This window comes from Mesocricetus auratus, unplaced genomic scaffold, assembly GCF_017639785.1.
Source record: "Mesocricetus auratus isolate SY011 unplaced genomic scaffold, BCM_Maur_2.0 Super-Scaffold_100007, whole genome shotgun sequence".
In the NCBI taxonomy this organism is placed as follows: Eukaryota; Metazoa; Chordata; class Mammalia; order Rodentia; family Cricetidae; genus Mesocricetus; species Mesocricetus auratus.
This window is the reverse complement of record NW_024429191.1, coordinates 18,029,448-18,050,732: the sequence shown is the minus strand read 5'-3', so window position 1 is coordinate 18,050,732 and position 21,285 is coordinate 18,029,448. Positions and strand designations below refer to the sequence as shown.

Genomic DNA, 21,285 nt, shown 5'->3' with positions numbered 1-21,285 from the left:
ATGAAACCCAGATGTCACTAGCCAGCAATGTAAGCAGCTGTTCCTTTTTGCAGCCCATTGTTTACCAAAGGAGGTGCTGCCCATTTTAATGTAAAACAAAACACTAGAACGGGATGAGAATATAGGTAGGTTTGAGGATTTCTAGAATGCCTCCTTGCATTTCTGTTTATAATCACAGGGTGGGTATCATTTTGTCAAGATCTTTCCCACTCCATAGTCCTTAGCTCTTCAAGACTCATGATAACTCAGATGGCACAGTGCATGGACAGGATTGGGACACTGGGTAAATATTTATAGAGAGCAAAGGAGATGAGCTCTCTGTGTTTCTAATAAGCATTCACAGATGACTTGGAGGCAGGGAAATCCTAAGGATGTCTTCAGAAATGCTGTGATAAGGCAAAAGTATATCATGTTACCAGCGATGAATCTGGGCTTCAGAGAAAATGCCTTTTCAGATCATAAAGCTAAAAATGGTTGAAGTTTGGGCACTGTCCCATTTACTTTCCATGCTGATTGTTTGATGGAGAAAATCCTGGTAGCGTCCTGATTTACAGTCAAATAAGATATGTCTTGACAGAGCAAACCTTTGTTCTCAGTCTTGGTTAAACTTGATTGAACTGACAACCACCCAGAGTAGTGAAACATACCCCAGGGTGGTCTGTGAGGCCATTTTCAGAGAGGATTAGATCAAAAGGCTGTGACAAAACAATGGGTTGTTCCGTTGGTGGAGCTACCACAGGATGGTACTATTGGGAGGTGGTGACTAGCTAGAATTCATACCTACCTGAAAGAAGCTTGAAGCTAGGGTATTATGTCCTTGGGGGCTCTATCTTGGCCTGGCCCCTTCCTGCTCCACTCTGCTTCCTGGGGATCCTGGTTCGTCCTGCTCCAGTGAGCCTGCCTCCCTGCTATGATTTAGAAAACAGTCTGAATCATAAGGTGAATCAATATTTTTCCCTCTTCAGCTGTTTCTGTCAAGCATTTGGCCACAGTGACAATAACACCAGTATTAATTTGTTGATTGATATTTGGAGTTGCACATTGATGTAACCTGAGACCTTTAAATGCTGAACAGGAGAATCCCCCCTGATACTTCACTGGTGGGAGAAACTTCATGGAAGTGGGCAACTTTTAAAAGAAGATCCCCAGTTGATCAAAAGGACAGATAAACAGGATTTAAGAATGCTATGCTGAAGCAAATGTATATGGTTTTAGTGATGTACAATCTGAGTGGCTGTTTCAGATTTGAGAATTGTATGAACCTTTGCATGAAGACAATTTTTCTCTAATGGAGTCCTACATAAGTGGCATGGAATGATCAGAAACAATGCTATCTTCTACACAATTTGAGGTCAGCTGATCTTAGATTTAACAAATAAGATGTGATGGTGTAAAGAGGAAGAAAAGGTTTTTATTAAACAATTTAGAGGTCAAAAGGTGTCACTAGGAGTGTGGTAGTGACAATGGCACTGGAACTTACCAATACCCTGATAAGAAGATGACAATGGAAGTCTTCAAGGGACTAAGGATGAGACAGTGTTTAGCCAGATGTCATAGCATAAGATTATAAACCCATTCACAATTATAATATTGAGGGATAAGGTAACATTAAACATAAGATTTTTTGTGACTATATATATATATATACTCTTTTTGTTTTTCATAATATCTTCAATAAACAGTTATTACATCTAGTCAAATCATTACACCCTCGCCTTCAATTGCATTGTTGAAAAGAAAAGTATTATAAAACAAGTTTTGCAATATTTTTTCACACTGTTTTAAAAACACAAATTGTGCTCAAGTAACCAATTATTTATTTGACATTTACTGAGTGTGTACCTTGTGTCAGTACTAGTGATTGGGACTGCAGATAAAAACAGACACAGCGTTAGGGAGTCACAGCAAGAGAGGACCATAAGTTAATGTACTTTAGATTTCTCACAAAGAAAATAAAAACTTCAAATGCTCAACTGCCTGAGAGTTGAAAGACTTTTTGGTCATGAAAGGGTTGAAGCTTGAGAAGCTATTTTTCTTTTTTGGCTACTTCTTGTGAGCTGACATGTTTTTCTGCAATCATGCCAGCTTAGGAGACTGCTATTTCTTAAGCAGTACTTCATGATGCCTGAGTATGCCCCACCAAGTTCAGAGACTATTCAGTGCTCTGCTCTCCACTGCCTCGGGCTTGGCTTTGGCCTTGATTAAGCCTCACATCACTAGAATGTCTGTAGTGACCCTGGTCTTCCTTCTAATTTTTTTTTGAGAAAAATGAAACTCAGTTTTAGCATAGCTTCCCTGTGTGTAGGTTCTGACCTGAGGCTTACATTTCTATTGTTTCTTAGAGTCACCATGAACCACATGTGGCTGTTAAGAATTTGAAATATGACTACACCAAACTACTATGTGAGACAAGTATAAAATACACAGCCGACTTCAAACATTTACTTAAAGGTATATAATCTAAGCAAGCTTCTATTGATAACATATTTGAAATGATAACAATTCTTTTTAGTTTGGGCTAAATACTATTAGAATTCATTTTGCCTTGTAAAACTTGTAAATAGGACTAATAGAAACTTTTAATTTACAGACTCTCACTGGTGACTTCAAATTCCAAGTTGATTGTTAAGGACTGGATTTAAAGCTTCAAGTAGATAAAGCACCAAAGAGTTCTACATGCTAAAACTGCTGACACATTTTATTCTTTCCTTACAAAAATGCTGCCTAAGCCCACCACCCAAGGTCCCCTAGTTCACTGGGAAGTGTATTGTCTGCTTAGGCTGATAAAACCTTGCCTTGGTCCTTCTAGCAAAACTGTAGAAAAGGGCAATAAGGACAGATATTATCTCCCATCATAGTTCCCATGTGATAAAGAGCATGTATATAAGCTAGGAAACCCATCTTTTCAAATTCTTATCTCACTATTTCATGCATGCTTTTGCTACACACACACACACACACACACTACACACTCACAGTTTATATATATATATATGTGTGTGTGTGTGTGTGTGTGTGTGTGTATGCCTGACTGCTCATATTCATGACTGTCTGAAGAATTCCATAATAACTGCTGAGAACCATTCATTATGAACTTCAGGCCAGTGGCAAGTGGAAGTCTTCTGCATCAGCATCTCCGACCTCCCTCACCTGCTAACCTAGTTCCCCTCCTCTCTTCAACCAGCTATGGATTCCTCCTTTTAGCTATCTTCAGATGGAATGACAGTGCCAGATATAGATAAAATCTGACTGTTCACAAGGATGTAAGAAAAGAAATCTATTGGAATCTCACTGATCACTCACACGCACCCCCTAGCTGCCACCAACCGCTAAAACAAGTCTGGACTTCACAAGAATCAAATCTGAAAAGAAAAATTAGACCCAAGGAAGTGTATTTAAGAACTCTTCTCAGCACTGAAGGTCAGATCCATCACATATGTATTTCCTGAGATAACCAGACTTGGTTCAAAATAGTGAGGCTATTCTCCCTACCTTCTGAGAAAACAACCAGGTGAGAGTTCCTCTTGAGCAGGTAGCTTAAGAGGACAAAGTAGATAAAATAATTGAGAAAGAAACCCACCCAAACTAATCAAACTAACAGAGCGTGTACCTTCCGATGACAGTATTTCATAGCAATGCAGGCTTCTTTTACAGAATTACCTGGCACACTTGCAGGAAAGGAAGGTTCAAAACATTTTGCTTAAGATATGAATCACAGTTCCCTTTCAGAGCTAATGTGGAAAAAAACCCTCTTTTTAAAGTTATGCTCACTTACTAAAGAAGCTCACCATCAGCATACTATCTTCAAACCACCCTCAATTACTCAAACTAAGGATGTTCCTTTATGGTACTTGCAAATATGTATCACCAACAGCACAAAGGGATGTAGTGCTCCACAGGTTTCTAGATGCTCAAAGAATGAGCAGATTCAAGCTTTCCTGTTTCTGTCACAGTAAGCTCTCACCTTTGTTCATGAAGCTGAGTCACTTAAGCTTTGTCTAGATCTTACTGTCCTCAGAAATCAATGGTCAGGATACATCAGGATCTGATAGTGAATGAGGTTATGTCACTCTGAAGAAAACCCCATGTTTACGTTTTTATCTGTTGATATTTTAATTAACAATGTAAGTGCTATGTTTGCCCTGTGAGTTCAATGGGAAAAACTCTGCAAATAAACAGCAGTTCCCTCTTGGACAATCACTCTGTAAATTAGCTTACTTTGTCAATAAAGTGCATGCCTATCAGGCTCTTCAAAGCAGCGGGGGTAAGGATGTTCATTTACTTAAGCAGTAGGTTCTACCATTAGCGTGTGTGATTGGTGTTAATTAGAACTGTGTGTGTGTATGTCTCCCTGCCACAGAGCCCACATTCTCAACATCCTAGGAACAATCAGGCTATTAATAAATTAAGTACCCATATTTGTTTGTGTTCTTCTTTAATCTAATTGAATGTTTTTTTGAGTGATACCATTTGATAAGCATTTAAGAACTGGATTTTTGGTACTTGGATGGTTTCAATCATGCCTGATGGCTGTCTATTAACAGCTCAATACATTGATGATATTCACTGAAATTTTTACAATGAGTGAATGTGGAAACCCCAAATATTTTTGCTACTGGGGGCATTTCTTTTTCTCTTTTTCCCTTTTTAAAAATTTAAATTAGAAACGATCTGGCTTTACATGTCAATCCCAGTGCCCTCTCCCTTCCCTCCTTCCCTGCCCCCACCAATCCCTTATCCCATTCCCTTTCTGTTCCACAGGGATGGTGAGACCTTCCATGGGTGATCTTCAAAGTCTGTCTTATCCTTTGAAGCAGGGCTTAGGCCCTTCCCTCTGTGTCTAGGCTGGGAGAGTATCAATCTATATGGAATGGGCTCCCAAAGTCCATTCATATGCTAGGGATAAATACTAACCTATATCCAGATTGCCAAGACCTCCTCACTGACACCCACATTCAGGGGGTCTGGATTGGTCCTATGCTCCTTTCCCAGCTGTCAGTCTAGCATCCATGAGCCCCCCCCCACTTTGTTCAGGTCAGCTGTTTCTGTGGATTTCTCCAGCTAGGCCTTGACATTTTTGCTCACCACTTCTTTCTGTCTGGATTCCAGGAGTTCATCTCAGTGTTTAGATATGAGTGTCTGCTTCTGCTTCCGTTAGCTACTGGATGAAGGCTCTGGGATGGCTATAAGGTAGTCATCAATATCATTATAGGGGAAGGGTGTTAAAGGCAGCCTCTCCACTATTGCTTAGATTGTTAGTTGAGGTCAGCTGTGTAGCTCTCTGGACATTTCCCTAGTGCCATATTTCTCTTTAAACCTATAATAGCTCCCTCTTTTACGGTATCTTTTTCTTGCTCTTCTCTACTATTCCCTGACTCAAACTTCCTGCTCCCTCATGACCTTCTCTCCCCTCCTCTTCTCCCATTCTCTTTCTCCTAACTGCCACTGCCCTCCCTCCATGTTCCCAATTAGCTCAGGAGATCTCGTCCCTTTCCCCTTCGCCAAAGGACCAGACGTCTTAGGGTCCTGCTTGTTTCCTAGCTTCTCTGGCGGTGTGGATTATAGGCTGGTAATCCTTTATACTATGTCTAAAATCCATATATGAGTGAGTACATACCATGTTTGTCTTTTTGTGACTGGGTTACCTCAATCAGGATGGTTTCTTTAGTGCCATCCATTTGCCTAAGAATTTCAAGATTCCATTTTCCCCCCTGCGCTGAATAGTACTCCATTGTGTAAATATACCACATTTTCTCTAGCCACTCTTCAGTTGAGGGGCATCTAGGTTGCTTCCAGGATCTGGCTATTACAAATAATGCTGCTATGAACATAGTTGAACAGATGTACTTGTATGAATGTGTATCTCTTGGGTATATGCTGAATCTTGTGGTACACTCATTTCAATTTTCCTGAGGAACCACCATACTGATTTCCAATGTGGCTGTACGAGTTTGCACTGCTACCAACAGTTCCCCATTCTCCACATCCTTTCCACAATAAACCGTCCTTGGTGTTTTTGATTTTAGATATTCTGATAGGGACAGATGGTATCTCAGAGTTGTTTTGACTTGTAAGCACTTCTTAGGTATCTTTTAGCCATTTTAGAATCCTTTACTGAGCATTCTCTATTTAACTCTGTTCCTCACTTTTTTATATTTTATTTTAAATTTAAATTTAAATTAGAAACAGAGTTGCTTCACATGTCAATTCAAGGTCCCTCTCCCTTTCCCTCTCCTCCTCAGCGCCCTCCCACCAATCCCCCTCAATATCCCCTCATTTCCCCAGGGAGTGTGAGGCCCTCCATCGGGGTGTCCATAGTCTGTCATTTCATCCAGAGCAGGGCCCAAGAGTCCAGGGTGAGAGTGCATCTCTCATTGTTGGATAGGAGCCAAAAGTCCATTTGTATACCTGGGATAAACACTGATCTACTACCCAAGGCTCAATAAATTACCTAGGCCTGCTCACTGACACCCACATTCAGGGGGTCTTGATCAGTCCCATGCTGGATTCCCAGGCATCAGTCTGGGATTCAGTAGCTAACCCTTGTCAGGTCAGCTGTTTCTGGGGGTTAAACCAGCCCAGTCTTAACCCCTTTGGTCATCAGTCCTCCCTCTCTGTCACTGGATTTCTTGAGTTCAGCTCAGTGCTTAGCCTTGGGAGTCTGCCTCAGCTTCCATCAGCCACTGAATGAAGGTTCTGTTTCCCAGACTCTCTGGCCATGGGATTGTAGGCTGGCACTCCCCAGATCTATATCTAAAATCCATATATGAGAGAGTACTCGCCATGTTTCTCTTTTTGTGACTGGGTTGCCTCACTCAGGATGGTTTCCTCTAGTGCCATCCATTTGCCTGGAAATTTCAGGATTCCATTGTTTTTTTCTGCTGAATAGTACTCCATTGTGTAAATATTCCACATTTTCTCTATCCACTCTTCAGTTGAGGGGCATCTAGTTCTGGCTATTATAAACAATGCTGCTATGAACATAGTGGAACAGACATCCTTGTTGTATGAATGCACATCTTTTGGATATACGCCTAAGAGTCGAGCTGCTGGGTTTTGTGGGAGGTTTATTCCCATTTTTCTGAGTAATCTCCATACTGATTTAAAAAGTGGCTGTACAATGTTTCTCACTTTTTAATTGTATTGTTTTGTGTGTTGCCGGCTAACTTCTGGAATTCTTTGTATATTTTGAAAATAAGCCCTCCGTCAGATCTGGGGTTGGTGAATATTTTTTCCCATTCTGTGGGCTGCCATTTATTTGTCTTATTGACTGTATCCTTTACCTTACAGAACCTTCTCAGTTTCAGGAGATCCCTTTTATTAATTGTCGATCTCAGTGTGTGTGCTACTGTACCAATTCATTCAAGGTTAATTCCCACTTTCTCCTCTAAGAGGTTCAGTGTGCCTGGATTTATGTTGAGATCTTTAATCCATTTGGACTTAAGTTGTGTGCATCGTGATAGATATGGATCTATCTGCAGTCTTCTATATACCAGCACTCAGTTGTGCCAGCACCATTTGTTGAAGATGCTTTCTTTTTTTCATTGTATAATTTTAGCTTCTTTGTCAAAAATCAGGTGTTCATAGGTGTGTGGGTTAATATCAGGGTGTTCAATTCATTTCCGTTATTCTACCTGTATATTTTTGTGCCAATACTAAGCTGTTTTCAGGACTATAGCTCTATAAATGAACTTGAAGTCAATGATGCCGATGTCTCTGGAAGCTCCTTTATTGTACATGGTTGTTTTGGTTATCATGGGTCTTTTTTTTTCAATATGAAGTTCAGTATTATTCTTTCAAAGTCTGTGAAGAATCGTGCAGTTATTTTGATGGGGATTGCATTGAATCTGTAGATTGCTTTTTGCAAACTTGCCATTTTTACTATGTTGATCCTACCTACCCTACAGCATGAGAAATCTTTCCATTTTCTGTTATAGTCTCTAATTTCTTTCTTTAAAGACTCAAAGTTCTTGCTATTAAGGCCTTTCAATTGCTTGATTAGCATTACCCAAAATATTTTATGTTGTTTGTTGCTAATGTAAAGGGTGATGTTTCTCTGATTTCTTTCTCATCGCATTTATAGTCCATTTCTAGTAGTGTCTCTGATTTTTTAGAGTTAATCTTGTATCCTGCCACTCTGCTAAAGGTGTTAATTAGCTGAAGGGTATCCCTGATACAGTTTTTTGGGTCACTTATGTAAACTATCACATCATTTGCAAATAGTGAAAATTTGACTTCTCCCTTTCCAGTTGTCTTACTGCTCTAGCAAGAACTTCAAGTACAATATTAAAGAGATGTGGAGAGTTGGACAGCCTTGTCTTTTTCCTAATTTTAGAGGAATCACGTTGAATTTCTCTCCATTTACTTTTATGTTGACTGTGGGTTACTGTATATTGCTTTTTTATGTTTAGGTATGTTCCTGTTATCCCTGATCTCTCAAAGACCTTTATCATGAAGGGGTGTTGGATTTTGTCAAAGGCTTTTTCAGCATCTAGTGAGTTGATCATGTGTTTTTTCTTTTTCAGTGTGTTTTTATGGTGGATTACCTCGATAGATTTTCATATGTGAATCATCCCTGCATCCCTGGGCTGAAATCTACTTGATCATGGTGGATGATTTTTCTGATGTGTTCTTGGATTGATTTGCCAGTATTTTATTGAGCATTTTTTTTGCCTCAGTGTTCATGAGGGATATTGTCTATAGTTCTCTTTCTTTTTGTGTCTTTGTGTGTCTCTTGTACCAAGGTAATTGTAGCCTGGTTTTAAAAAGAAAAGGTTGGTAATGAACCTTCTGCTTCCATTGTGTGGAAATATTTGAGGAGTATTGGTCTTAGCTCTCATTTGAATTTCTGGTAGAATTCTACAATGAAAACATCTGGCCCTGGGCTTTTATTGGTTGGAAGACTTTTGATGACTGCTTCTATCTTATTAGGGGTTATAATTGTTTTTAAATTGCTTAACTGTTTATTTTTATTTAATTTTGGTAAGTGATATCTACCCAGATAATTGTCCATTTCCTTTAAATTTTCTAATTTTGTGGAGTACAGGTTTTTAAGGTATGGCCTGAAAATTCTCTGGATGTCATCAATGTTTATTGTTATTTCCTCCATTTCATTTCTGATTTTGTTAATTTGCATGTTCTCTTTCTGCCTTTTGGTTACTTTGGATAAAGGTTTGTATATCTTATTGTTTTCCTGGAAGAAACAACTCTTCGATACATTGATTCTTTGTATTGTTTCCTTTGTTTCTACTTTATTGATTTCAACATTCAATTTATTTGTTTCCTGGCATCTATTCCTCAGAGTTGAGTTTCCTTCTTATTGTTCTGGAGTTTTCAGTTGTGGTGTTAATTCTCTAGTGTGACTATTTTCCAGTTTCTACATGTAGGCATTTAGTGTTATGTGCTTTCCTCTTAATACTGCTTTCAATGTGTTCCATAAGTTTGGGTATATTGTCTTCATTTTCATTGAAATTCTAGGAAGCTTTTAATTTCTTTCTTTATTTCTTTCTTGACCCAAGAATGGTTCACTTGCACATTGTTCAATTTCCATGAGTTTGTAGGGTTTCTGCAATTTGTTTTGTTGATGGTGGTTATTCCATTTTTTTTTTGTATCTGTTGAGCTTTGCTATGTTGCCAAGCCTGTGGTCAATTTCAGAGAAGGTTCCATGTGGCACTGAGAAGAAGGTATATTCTGTTGTGTTTGAATATTCTTTTGTGTTTGAATAGAATGTTCTACAAATGTCTGTTAAACCCAATTGGATCATAACTTCTGTTAGTTCTTTTGTTCCTTTGTTAAGTTTCTCTCTGACGATCTTGTCTAGTGGTGATAGCAGGGTGTTGAAGACTCCCACTATAACTGTGTGAGGTCTTTTGTGTGATTTGAGTTTTAGTAATGTTTCTTTTACAAGTGTGGATGCCTTTGTATTTGGGGCATAGATGTTCAGAATAGAAACTTCATCCTGATGTATTTTTCCTGTGATGAATATTAAATGACTTTCTTCATCTCTTTTATTGATTTTAGTTTGAATTCTAATTTGTTAGATATTAGGATAGCTATACCAGCTTGTTTCTTTGGTCCATTTGATTGTAAAATCTTTTCCCAACCCTTTACTCAGAGGTAACCTCTGTCTTTGAAGTTGAGGTATGTTTATTGTATGTAGCAGAAAGATGGATTCTGTTTTTGTATCCATTCTGTTACCCTGTGTCTTTTTATAGGTGAGTTAAGACCAGTAATATTAAGGGAAATTAAGGACCATTGAGTGTTAATACTTATTTGTTTTGTATTTGTTGTCAGTATTTTGTATGGATTAAGCATGTTTTTTCTTTTGGCTCTTGATAAAGCAGGATTATCTATTGCCTATGTTTTTGTGAGTGTAGTTAAATTCCTTAAGTTGAAGTTTTCCTTGCAGTACTTGCTGTAGGGCTGGATTAGTGGATATGTATTGTTTAAATCTGGTTTTCTCGTGGAATATCTTGTTTTCTCCATCTATAGCTTTGCTGGGTATAGTAGTCTGGGCTGGCATCCATGGTCTCTTACTGTTGGTAGAATATCTATCCAGGACCTTCTGACTTTTAGAGTTTCCATGGAGAAGTCAGGTGTATTTCTGATACAATATGCCTTTACATGTAATTGACATTTTTCCTCTGTTGCTCTTAATATTCTTTCTTTATTCTTATATTTGGTGTTTTGATTATTATGTGATGAGGGAACTTTTTTGTGGTCGACTCTATTTGGTTTTCTGTAAGCTTCTGGTACTTTCATTGGCATGACTTTCTTTAGGTTGGGAAAGTTTTCTTCTATGACTTTGTTGAATATATTTTCTGTACCGTTGAGTTGGGTTTCTTTATCTTCTTCTATTCCTATTTATTCTTAAGTTTGGCCTTTTCATGGTGTCACATATTTCCTGGATATTTTGTGTTAGGGATTTGTTGAACTTAAGATTTTCTTTAGTCAATGAATTTATTTCTCCTATTGTATCTTCAATGCCTGAGATTCTCTCTGCCATCTCTTGTATTCTGTTCATTATGAAATTTTTGTTTATGTTTTTCTTCCATTTCTTTAAAGGATTCTTTCATTTCCTCTTTTAGGGTCTCTTTCATGTTCATGAAGTTGTTTTTAAGGTCATTCTCTTCTGCTTTACTTGTATTGTGATGGTCAAGTCTTACTGGTGTAGAGTCCCTAGAGTCTGGTGGCATCATATTGGTTTTTCTGTTGTTGAATGTGTTCTTATATTGTTGTCTTCCCATCCCTTCTCTAGTGGGTTCAGGTGGGGCCTCTTCCTCTCCTGGTACGTATTTTTCAAGGTTCTCTTCTAGTGGGTGCAGCAGGTCCAGTATTCCAATGGGTCTGTTGCAAGTGGGTCTGAAACACTCCCTCTCCTGATGGGTGGAGGAGGGGCTAGCACTGAGATATCAGCAGACTCTGGATTGCTTGGTCTGCTGGAGGCAAGTCAACCTTCCATCACTTCCCATGCCAGGAGATTCCAAAGAGTGGGGACATTTCTTTAAAACTGTGTTTTCTCTTTAAATTTGCTTTGATAACATGAATGTCTTAATTTCCCGAAATGTAGGTTGAAAGCATATAAATTCAATTTGCCAGCATTCAATATAATTTAAAAAGTTTAGAAGGACTATAAGAGAGATATTAAGATTGGATAATTAAAATAATTATGTGGAAACCTGAGATGATGCAACTGGAGCCCTGGGTTTCTAGAGATTAGCTTCCCCTTTGTGTGGGATGCCTTTCCCTTGACTTAATGTATCCAGGCTCCAGAGATTCTTTTAGCACTCTATCTAGCTTTGCCTTGGGACACACAAACTCAATGTTTCTCACTTAGATAGAAAATGGACATCTAGCAAGCCATTGAAACTAATTCATAGGCATTTTCAAAAGTGCTAGTTGGAGTTCAGAACTAAATGTGACTCATGTAACACTTCTTTGGAGTGTTCAATATTAATATTAAATATTACTTTTTATTAGCAAGCACATATTTCTCTGGAGGAGTTGAGAGACATTTTAATTCAACTTGGCATTTTATATTTGTCTGTATCTTACAGAAAGCTTCCATAACTTAAACCTGGTAGAATCTTTTGGTAAATTCTGCATATGGAACTCAAATTGGCAACTCCTTAAGGTTTTTATATTTTTGAGATTAAAATGTAATTACAATGTTTCTCTCTTTACTTTCCATGCTCACAACTCTCTAATATAACTTCCTGGTTTTCTTTAAAATTGATGTCTCTGCTTTTAATTAATTGTTATTGCAGTTATATTTATATATGCATATATATTATAAATACAATTTGTAAAGTCTGTATTTATTTATAAATATATCCTGCCCAGTCTGTATAATGTTACTTGTGCATATGAGTTTAGGACTGACCATTTGATAATGTGTAACTAGGTGATATGTTGTTCCATGGGAATAATCATTGTTCCTACTCTTGGGTATTCCTGAATTGACTGCAGTTTTGTAAGTTGATTTTTTTCTGTAAGGAATCAACACTCTCATTGTGAACTTTTCACTAAGTTCCCTGTCACAATCCTGGTAATATGTTTCATGGATACCTTCAAACTAGCTGGGATTGACACTCTCAGTTCTCCTACAATTGCATGTCCCTGAAACTAAGAGGGTCTTTCATAATGATTATAAAAGCCACAGATTTTACAGAGAGCAGTACCAAGAAACAATTACATCCTGCTATCTGATTTTGTTAAACATATTTATTGCATGTGGTTCTTGACAATAGAATTTGTCATGTTAATGGGTTTTAGCCTCATTACCTCTTGATTTTTATGTACTCCTGAATTCATGCTCCTCCACTGATGATGTCCCTGTACAATAATCATGTGACATTCCATAAAGGATTTGTGTTGTAGGTGGGAGAATAATCATCAGATAGGCATACTTTCAGGAATGTCAAAGAAAAGCTACAAATGACCAGTATGTGTAGAAAGCAAATTTGCTTCTAAACTGGGATATGTAGCTGAATACATGGGAAGGATTTTTACAGAAATTAATAGTTACCTTTGTATTTGTGAATTTTTACCTGTGTTTAATCTGTATTTAAATCAGCTTAATCTCACTACCCTTAATTATATCAAAGGTGTTTATAGACTCTCAGGGCAAAGCAGCACATGTTAGTCATGTTAGCAGCCCTTCGTTTTAAGAAATATCTTGCCACAAAGGGAAAATTTCTTAGACACAAATGAACACTTTTATTTAAGAGGGAGAGAAATGAAAGTATTCAGTGAGTTAAACTCCTAATTAAATTATCTTTAGGTATGAGGAGACAACTAGATTATTTTTATCAAATGCTGATTACATAGAGTTGGTAGACTCTTTCTGTATTCTTTTGGAAACAAAACCAAATCAAGGGGAAGCTTTAGAAAGAAAATGTGTTTTATTAATGCATGTGGAAACAATGTCATATAAGTGATTTTCACATGACTGAACAAAGCCTTCCTGTATCTGTACCTATACATATAAAAGTCAGCATCTCAACACACAGCAGACAACACCTCCATCAACAGTACTTGCATTTGCTTCTGTCGTTGATCTGCCCATTTTGTTCAAAAACACAATTCACAATATGAAGCTTTCAACACTTAAATTTCCAAGAGCAATTATTTATTTCGTTTAGCAATGTGTTGCAGGAACTAAATGAAAAATATTTAGTCTGTATCTAAAATAGAGATAAACAAATTGATGTAACGAATTCATGATTAATAGTTGTATGTGTTCAGTGTCTTACACTGAACTGGATGATGTATACATTGTGCCTTCTTTTTGGGTCTTTCAAGAAATACCAACTCTCACAATTTGGGGTAATTTTACCTTAAAATGACATTAAACTGTAATTTTCTGGAGGGAGAGGGAGCTGGGATTGACATGTGAAACAAGATAGTTTCTAACCTAAATAAAAAAATAATTTAAAAAATTTGCTGGATATGGGAAAAGAGAAGGGAACATGTGAGACAGAAAGAGGGGAAAGGAGAAAGAGAGGGAGAGGCAGAGACAGAAAAGGAGAGAGATACACAGAAGGACAGAGAGAGAGAGAGAGAGAGAGAGAGAGAGAGAGAGAGAGAGGAGAGAGAGAGAAGAGAAAGAGAGGGAACTCTTTTGCTTATTCCCATGGAGAATAGGTGAACTTATGTATAATATCAGAGATTTGTGGAGTTTTCCTGGCCTGAGGCATGGGAAAGATAAAGCATTGATTTGGTTTTAAAGGATTTTGTAAGCAAATGTATACAAAGTGTTTATAAAGGCCCTTGGAGGATGTTGGGAAAAATATTGCAAAGATACCGCTGACTTTATAAATGCAACCATTAATAGTAGCCAAGTCTACCAGCCTTCTTATGCATGGTTCAAGTTTTAATTCTATTTTTACATGGTAAAAAAACATGCAAATTCAGCCCCAGGGGCACCAGGTAGGTCTCAGTCTTGGGAGAATTTGGAAACATTGATGTATATTCTTTCCTAGAGTGGGTAACACTGTCTCTTGTGATCTTGAAAATAAAAGGATTCTGACTTGGCTTTTTAACTTTGTGTTTTAACATTATTCTTCATATTTAAGGCAAAACATCTTAGTATCTTGTCTGTATTGTATACACACACACACACACAAACTCTGGAGTAGCCAGCTGGACTTGCTAATACCACTTGCCTCAGTGAGAGAGGCAGATTAGAATTCCCAGTAGGGTTATGCTCCAGATACTCACTTAGCTGTAAATACAGTTCATCAGCTTCTTTCCTCTCCTACCGTACTTCCTACATCTCTAGCAGAGTTCCCTGGGATAAGGTTCCATTAAACTACATATGAACACTTCTTGCTTGGCAGTGCTTTTAAACAAATCTGACACACGTTAATGTGTTATCTGAAATGGTTATAGATTCGTGGGGTTACAACTGATGTGGATAAAGTTTGTACTGAAAAGTAATTCTCTTTACTACAGTGTCCTCAGCAGAGCTAAAAAAGAAATTTACTAAAAAGCTCAAGTAAAAGTCATAAGTGAACCTAATGAGTAATATTAAGAATTGCTTGTGGAAAATATGTTTTATTTAGTAATTGGCAAAATTTCTTATTACTTTGAAGACTAGTCTCTAAAACCTTATAAGAATCCTGTGAAAGATCTGATTTGAGTCATATCCGCTTACAAACAACTTCAATTTATAAATGTTTTCTCAAATACTGTTATAAACCAAAAAAGGATGTTGAAATAGGCAATATAATTTACATTCTACTAGAGCATAGGAACATAAGAAAGTAAAATGTTATACAGATTTGAAGATCCAAATAAACACTGTATCTGTAGATACATAAATAAATTTTTCTCAATATTGGTAAATGCATAACTTCATTCTAATAAAAACATAAATAAAATATTCAATATATTTCTATAATATATAATTTTAGTACACACAACTAAATAACATGTTCTCCATTTCCTTTATAACATTTCAGCAATTAAGTGTTTTAAACCAAATATAAAAGACATCATATGGGTTTGCCTAGGTGTCAGTTCAATATGGCTCTGAGGTTAATGAATCTGCTACCTGTTTTTGTAAATAAAGTTTTATCGTAACATAACTATGGCACAATGAAACAATTGCCTATGGCTATGTTTGCATTTTAGTGGCAGAGCTGAGTTGTTGCTACAGAGACCAAATGTCTGGCAAAGCCTGAGGTACAATTAGGTATTTCATAAAGTGTGCCACGAAGTGTCTAGAAAATACTTTAAGATATAATTAAAATTGTTACATAAACACCAGTGTTTTATAATGTTTGGAAAAATTGACTGATTTAGAGTTACTATTAATAGAATATTCGTGCTACAAACATTTTTATCATAAAAATATAGTTAGTGAATTTGGTAAATGATGATACAAGGATACAATGAAATTAATACTTAAAAAAACCTGTTGCAAAAAAAAGTGTTACATTTTGTTGTTTTTTATTTAAGTAAATCCATGGATGAGTACCTCACTGATTTTTGTTCTTTGATCAAATATACCTATGTATTTCAACTTTATGCAAGAAATATAGTGATCTAAATCTTTATTACTTTCCCAAAAATGAGTCAGAAGAAATGCATCAGTATTGCATTGGTTTATGCCTTTGCTATTTGGACACTTTGCCACAAATCCATGGTCATGTGCCTGTTTTCACATTTAAGACATATGATTTCTCAAAGTAGATCACAGACTATTTAAGATGTTTCAAGCTTGATTTATCTGTCCTTCAACACCTAGATAGATGGCATGTGGCCTCTGCTGGACTTTCAACACAGAGCTGAGAAACATTACATCTGGAGTTGTCTTCACTCCCTGATATGACCTCTTTGCCAAAGCTCGCCACTGCTTGCCATTTTCAGAGACATCCATGCAAATATGTGTATGCAAATTAGTTATATTTACTTTTCTGATTTCCCATCTCTATAATTCTAAGAAGAATTGTAATGACTACCGCACCTTCATCTCTACTGAGGGTACCTGAAGGACTATAATGCTGGAAGAAGATACTGATATTAATGATACTAGTTTTAAGTGGTATTCTGATCTTCCCCCAAGGAGTAAATGAAACTCTGTCTTCTGATTTTCTGAATCAGTGAGAATGTACCCAATTGAGGAAGCCTAAGTCAGAGTGCCTGCATCTAGAGCACTAGCAGAGTACTCTTTACCCAATCCTTTCCAGTGGTGGGAAAGAGAAGGATGATGTGTTATTTGAGGAAAATAATTTTGACGTTCTGAATAAGATGTATGGTAGAGATCAGTCCTCCATTTCTTCCAAAAACTATAACTATCTCACTTCTGGTATCTGAGATTCTTTTTAGTGACGGCCAGGAGTGATTTAGTAGTATTTTGAATTTGGAACAGCACAAAATTGGACATAGGATGTGGGACAGCTGACATCTGGATAGCATTTTTATATGCCTGTATTTGTTCTGAAAACTGCAAATTTTAGACCACAAGAGAACAAGTCATATTCTTCTCAGAATAGTTTGTTCTAGAAAGGTACTTTGGATGCAAGTTTGTTACCACTAATTATTTACAAATCTTGGATGAACCAGCATCTGTATTCTACAAGTAGTGGAGCTGACTGTCCATGCATGTTGAAGACATAATGAAGAGCTCTGCAGTTTTAGATGATATGCTACTCAAGTACTACTCCTGAGTCAGAGATGTCAGCCATTTTCCAGTTTAGTGCAGTGCTGAGATTAGAATCAACCTTGTGATAGGCAGGTGTCCCTAAGCATCTAATTCCCAGGAAGTGACTTACATGCTGAAAAGATGCTCACTCATTTTACAATTCCTACTCCTTTCCAATACACTAATAAGTACCACTTTGGAAGAATCACACACAATTCACTGTAGTCTTCACAATGAATTGAAACTGAGGCATTATGGACTCCTTATAAGGATTCCTCATTTTTGAATTTGATGCTCTCAGAGTTTAAATGGCACTCCTTGAAAAGATTCATACCCTCTTTCAAAAAGACCAATTTCAGACTTATAAAGAAGATATGGAAAAATTAATACCTCTGAAAGAAATCTTGAAATGCAGGGTAGGTTTATAAAAACAGATCATGTAGCACAATCTTTTTTCTATTCCACTAACCATTTTTTTCTATATCTGGGATTGTTTCTGATAAAACACTTCATTGATGGCAGTGTAAACATCAAAGGTAAAATAGATTTTTTAAAATGATCATACGGGACAGATTTCCTATAAAAATGGGGTTCACTAAATTTCCAGGCATAGAACTTTCTATTATATGTGAATTTTTTTATAAACCATAATTCGTAATAGAAGTTCCATGGGCCTGAAGGAAATATAATGTGTCAGAACATATTAAATGAGTAAGAGATAATAATGGTAATAATAATAACTGAAATTTATCATGAGTTTTCCCTTCTAAAGATCTCAAAATATATTATATAAAGAAATTTTTTTCTTCACCCTGAAGAAAGAGTAATTTCAAGAAAATGCTGACCTATCAGGAAGTTATGAGGATAGTTCTATTATCCCTTGTACCAACCTGTGTAAGAAGGATATTATACTTTAGGATCTGACAGGAAGTGAAACATGTGTAGTCATTCTGACCATATAGCTGTAGGGTCCCTGGAAACCTATTTCAGGGTCTGTTGGGACTTAAGTAAACACAGTGCAAATTTGAAAATACTACTACGTTTCTTTGTTTTTGGCAAACTCTCAAGACTTCTTTCTCTTATCCTAACTGTGTGTCCCCACAATGGGCTTCACTGGAGTTACATGAACTGAGAACATGCAGGATAACTAATTTCTAAAATTTGTTTCATCCTGGATAAGACCCTGAAGCTGATAAATATACTGTCAAAGAATCATAGCATAATACAATAGAGCACATGTATGGAGATGAGAAATCAAACTTACCAATGGCGCTTTTTTGTCAAAAATATTCCTTCACGTATTTGGCACTCAAATGAGGATTAAAAATAAGTCTTCTTTCTCCCCATTGAGGTAGTTAATGGGGTTTTGACAGAAAATGACCTTAGCTCATTTTCCGTTTTCACTATACCACTGAGCAGGTGTGTATGAAGTCCAATCCATCCTGTGGGAAAGGCATGAAGGACCTGGAGGCTGGCATTCACCTCTCCAACTCTTCCCCTTTCTGACAAGTGCTTATAGACACATCATTCCAAAAGGGACCAATGGCCTTTTTTATGCCCAGGAGGAAACATTATTAGTTACATTGATATATTTGCTGTCATCACTTTTAACTGTGGAGGACTAAAAGAAGAATGTGTATTTAATAAAGAGGCAATTCGTACAAAATTAATTCTAGGATATTTCTGCAGGATATTCATAACATATATTCCTCTTACTCTATGTGAACAGCTTTAGGAACAGCATTCACTCCACTAAAACAAAGTACTTTTAATTTCTAGGCATTCTTAATATTTAAGCATCTGTCATAATAGTGAACTAATGTCTGATGGAGCCTTACATGGAACCATGGACCCCAGTTTTGCCATGTAGGCTCAAAAGCATTATATGATACCATCCTGCGACATTTGTTTCCACGTGTACTAATAACAGACTCATCCCTCTCTTTCACTCAAAGGATAAAATCTTGCTAAAGAGCAAAAAGAAGGCATTACCCTAAAGTTTGAATTAAACATAGAAAAAACTAGCTAAGTCATCTAAATGTGTAGAAGCTCTGTAATAGGGCAGCATCATGAATCTTTCAACACGAGGTCATAGAGAAAACAGAAAATCATTTTCCATGGATGCATTACTTGGCTGTGAGATTTAATTGTTGTATTTATAAGCTCTGAAGAATGGGTTAGATGACCCTGTGTCTTTCAGTTCTAAATATTCATCATTTATTTGGAAGTTTCCTTGAGATTTTATTCTTCTTAGGTAGTAGTTTAATCCATGCCTGACAAGTAAATGTCCACAGCTGTCTAAAGAATAATATTCTGAATAGATAACATTAGAAGTTTTCTTCACAGTTCCAAATGTGAGTAACAGAAACCACAGATGAATACTTGCCCACTTCCTGAATTTCAAGCTAATCTTTGGCAAACAGATTCAATACAATTTGAGTCAGTGAATCTCAAAGATCTTACTCAAAAATATCCAAGTTGATATTGTATTTTGTTACAGGTAATCATCAATATTTTCACACATGAACATATATATATGTATGTGCGTGTATATAAGATATAACTTGTCCTTTATATATTATACATGTAACACATATTATGTATAATATATAGTGTATATGTATGGACAATGACAAGTTATATTATTCTTATATTCTCTTAGGTAAAGGTAAGTGTTCATAGTATTCTAAAGAGTATAAATGAGGCTAAGTAATAGTAGCAGTTGTCTTTCAGTGGTAAGTTGTTGACTACAATATAACTGGCCTAGATTCAGTCTACATTTATTAAAAAATTAATAAAGTAAGTAAAATTTAAGGCATTTTAAAGTAACCAATCCTAATTGTGAACAAAGCTATAAATATTAAATATCCTAAAACTGATTTATCATTTTCTGTTAAAATGATAGGCACGTGTCTGACTTCCACATGTACTTTGTGAGATTGTTTGTTTTATTTGAGGCTAAAGTTATAGCTGTACTTCTTTCCTTGTGCAGAAATCCAAATAGGTGGACAAGATCACACTTCTTTCTTCCCTGAAGAAACAGTGGATACTAAAGTCAAGACAGAATAAAGCTGCACTCTGGTATCCAACTGGGTGCCTTAGTAGCTCCTGTAAGAATTCATTTCTCATTTGGGGTGAGCCTGTGTGTTTTTATGCCTTTGGATCTTTCCCGCAGCTCTACAAGAAATCTCTTGAACACTGCACAGCTGTCTTTCCTATTCTGTGCATCCTTATTTTTCAAGTGGATTCTGAGAGCAGATGTCCCCATGTGTCTTTGAAACTTCTTTTCAATTATTGCCTTTGCAGAAGAAGAAAATATTAAGGAGTTATGGGGAGAGGTGGGGTACTAAAACACGACACTGTATTGAAGCAGATGTAAAATAAAGAGCAATAGATGTTTAGCATTTTTATTATTGTGGATTATGAAATAATCTCCGTTAAGTTCATTGCATTTAATAAATATTTAATAAAACATTTACTTACGGTTTTGGCTAAGTTCTGATGGTTCAAAGTAGGAATGTGTCACACAAATTGAAGGAATGATATTTTTTTTTAATTTTTTTAAATTTATTTTTCAGTTTAAATTTAGATAAGAAACAAGGTTGCTTCACAACTCAGTTCCAGGTCCCCCTCACTTTCCCTCCCCTCCTCCCATGCACTACCCCCAACCCCCCCATTATCCCCTCATTTCCCCAGGGAGGGTGAGGCCCTCCATGGGGGTGTCCATAGTCTGTCATTTCATATAGGGCAGGGCCTAGACCCTTCCCCAAAAGTTCTGGGTGAGAGTGCACCTCACATTGTTGGATGGGAATCCAAAGTCCGTGTGTATACTCGAGATGGGTATTGATCTGCTGCCCAAGGCTCAATAGATTACCTAGGCCTCCTCACTGACACTCACATTCAGGGGGTCTTGATCAGTCCCATGCTGGATTCCCAGGCTGATGCCTAGGATTCAAGAGTTAACCTTTGTCAGGTCAACTGTTTCTGGGGGTTAAACCAGCCCAGTCATAATCCCTTTGGTCATCAGTCCTCCCTCTCTGTTACTGGCTTTCTTGAGTTCAGCTCAGTACTTAACCGAGGGAGTCTGCCTCTTCTTCGATCAGCCACTAAATGAAGTTTCTGTTTCCCAGACTCT

At 36.9% G+C, this 21,285-nt stretch overlaps 1 long non-coding RNA gene across 1 annotated transcript; it reads left to right on the top strand.

Moving 5' to 3' along the window:
* Nucleotides 1-754: 754 nt before the first annotated feature.
* Nucleotides 755-20,534, top strand: LOC121141123. The gene is made up of 3 exons (XR_005878031.1): nt 755-939; nt 2,343-2,451; nt 20,143-20,534. It is a non-coding gene; the product is annotated as an uncharacterized LOC121141123 (long non-coding RNA).
* Nucleotides 20,535-21,285: the final 751 nt, after the last annotated feature.